The sequence below is a fragment of the Nematolebias whitei genome, chromosome 6 (genome assembly GCF_014905685.2).
Source record: "Nematolebias whitei isolate Nwh7 chromosome 6, NemWhi1, whole genome shotgun sequence".
Classification (NCBI taxonomy): Eukaryota; Metazoa; Chordata; class Actinopteri; order Cyprinodontiformes; family Rivulidae; genus Nematolebias; species Nematolebias whitei.
In genome coordinates, this window is record NC_056503.1 from 51,404,166 (window position 1) to 51,407,528 (window position 3,363).

The following is a 3,363-nucleotide window of genomic DNA, read 5'->3' on the forward strand; positions in this document are numbered from 1 at the left end:
TCTTTTTGAAACCATTAAAATAAGTTTGAAACCAATAAAATCAGTTTGAAACCATCAACATCAGTTTGAAACCATTAAATTCAGTTTCAAAACATTAAATTCAGTTTCAAACCATTAAAATCAGTTTCAAACCATTAAATTCAGTTTCAAACCATTAAAATCAGTTTGAAACCATTAACATCAGTTTCAAACCATTAAAATCAGTTTCAAACCATTAAAATCAGTTTCAAACCATTAAATTCAGTTTCAAACCATTAAAATCAGTTTCAAACCATTAAATTCAGTTTGAAACCATTAAATTCAATTTCGAACCATTAAAATCTGTTTCAAATCATTAAAATCACTTTGAAACCATCAAAATCAGTTTCAAATCATTAAAATCACATTGAAACCATTAAAATCAGTTTCAAACCATTAAATTAGTTTCAAACCATTAAAATCAGTTTGAAAACAATAATCTCAGTTTGAAACCATTAAAATCAGTTTCAAACCATTAAAATCTTTTTGAAACCATTAAAATAAGTTTGAAACCAATAAAATCAGTTTCAAACCATTAAAATCAGTTTGAAACCATTAAATTCAGTTTGAAACCATTAAAATCACTTTGAAACCATTAAAATCACTTTGAAACCATTAACATCAGTTTGAAACCATTAAATTCAGTTTGAAACCATTAAAATCAGTTTCAAACCATTAAAATCAGTTTCAAACCATTAACATTAGTTTGAATTCATTAAATTCAGTTTCAAACCATTAAATTCAGTTTCAAACCATTAAAATCAGTTTGAAAACATTAATCTCAGTTTGAAACCAATAAAATCAGTTTGAAACCTTTAAAATCAGTTTTAAACCATCAACATCAGTTTGAAACCACTAAATTCAGTTTGAAACCATTAAATTCAGTTTCAAACCATTAAATTCAGTTTCAAACCATTAAAATCAGTTTCAAACCATTAAATTCAGTTTCAAACTATTAAAATCAGTTTGAAACCATTAACATCAGTTTCAAACAATTAAAATCAGTTTCAAACCATTAATATCAGTGTCAAACCATTATTTTCAGTTTCAAACCATTTAAATCAGTTTCAAACCATTAAAATCAGTTTCAAACCATTAAAATCAGTTTGAAACCATTAAATTCAGTTTCAAACAATTAAATCAGTTTGAAACCATTAAAATCAGTTTCAAACCATTAACATTAGTTTGAATTCATTAAATTCAGTTTGAAACCATTAAAATCAGTTTGAAACCATTAAAACCAGTTTAAATTTAGTGAAAATTCATTATCAAAGCAGTGGATTTAATTTGAAATCATGTGAACACAGATTCAGTGTGTGCGATTCAAATTCAGGGACAACTTTCTGTCCACACGTTTTGTCCACATCCTGTTTATAATTCACACAGGGGGGACATAATGCACGCTTGCAGACACGAGGACATCTCTTTGTGCTGATCGAGGGTCGAGACGCAGCGGCAGAGACTGAAGCAGTGCTTCGGAAGAAAAAGATAAAAACACTAACGCTCCGTGGCGTTTTGTCTCTGCGTGTTCTTGAGCTAACAGCGAGTGCAGCATCTCTCTGCTCGTGTTTGTCCCTGTGGAGGACATGTGTTTGTCCCTGTGTTTGTCCCTGTGTTTGTCCCAGTGGAGGACGTGTGTTTGTCCCTGTGCTTGTCCCTGTGTTTGTCCCTGTGGAGGACGTGTGTTTGTCCCTGTGTTTGTCCCAGTGGAGGACGTGTGTTTGTCCCTGTGCTTGTCCCTGTGGAGGACGTGTGTTTGTCCCTGTGCTTGTCCCTGTGGAGGACGCGCTGGGCCTCCTGCAGACGTCATGTCCATGCAGCTTCTCTGGACGTCGTGCGGCTGGAGGACGTGCTGCAGCTGGAGCTCTGCTTCTTGGATTCCTGGCTCGTCGTGTTTCTTCTAACCTGCCGCTCGTTCGTGTGAACGCGGCAGCACTAACAGTATTTGCAGACATGATGAAGAAATGCTTCAGACTTGTGAGGGGAGCAGTCGGGCGATGGGGCTGTGGCACAAATCTGGGGGAGCCTTTATCTCTAAGCCCATGCGTGCAGTTAGGACCGTGCTGCTTCTCCCTCCTGCCTCCAGACTCTAATCCACCATGAATTAATCATGCTCTTCAGAGTTAACCAAGCTTGGGGAGGTGGAGTGGAAGGTGGGGATGGAGGGTGGATGGAAGGATATAGGTCTCTGTTGAGCCCCAGGGTTTGCTCCATCCCCCCCACCTTTTGCTTGGTAACATCATGCACCAGCGGCTGCCCGCCCCCGGGGGCCCCTGGCTCTTTAAATTCAAATCTCCTATTGATCGTTCATCAGCTGTTGGTACAAACTGACCTTGTGGGCTCACAATGGCAGAAATGAAAATACAACAAACTTGAATGGGTTTTAAACGACATTTTAAATCTTTAAGTGGGGGCGGTTAAACGGCCCACCCTACGGGAATCAAAGTGATTCTGCTCTCTGTGCACGTGTGATGAGGATGGTAACATGAAGATAGATGTTTTGAGACGGGGTGGAGGGGACAAGATGTTTTACTTTAGGGACGAGGCAACAGGAGCATGTGACCCAGCACACAACCCGGGTGTTCCCCTCAAACTGACGCAATATTTTCATACAAGACGCGTCGGCTGCTTGACTGTGAGGGTGAAAGTGGCCGAAGCTCACCCACACCCTGTCTCCTAAACCTGAAGAGGTGGGGCTCGGCCAGAAAAGAGACAACTGTTCTTTGGTGGAGCGTTGGTGTGCCTCGACGCTGAGCGGAGGATCTGCAGACTGTTTGTTCAGCTCTTTTCTAAAAGTCAAAGACAAAACACAAGTCAGGAACAGCTCAAGTGATTCAGCTTCACAGAAAAGGTTCAGTCGTGTCATCTGGACAGATTCTTTTTGGAAGAAACCTTTCGTCTTTCATCCAAAGGACTTCATCAGTCTGAGGCCTGCCAACACCACGTGTCATATGAACAGCACCTCACTGGTTTCAAACCAGCTGCTGTGGAGTTCCCAGGAACTGGCTTTGCACCCACAGAGCGGAGGAGCATCAGTCACAGGGTCTGCAACCTTTACGATCAAAAGAGACATTTTTACACCTTCGTTCACTAAATTAAGTGTTCAGAGGCGCAGCAACCTCTAACTGATCATCAACTGCTGGCCCATGGGCCACTGTAGGCTTGTTGGAGGTGGCTTTTGTTCCCAGTAGAGGAGAGAATGTGAGAAATCATTACGTATGTTCAGCTTTTAACATTTAACTTAAGACAAATGAAGGGAGCAGATTCTTGGGGGTGGGGGGGGGGGGCAGGTACTTAAAAAAAGAACTATGCAGACCTATGCGATTTTTTTTTGATTGTGGAAAA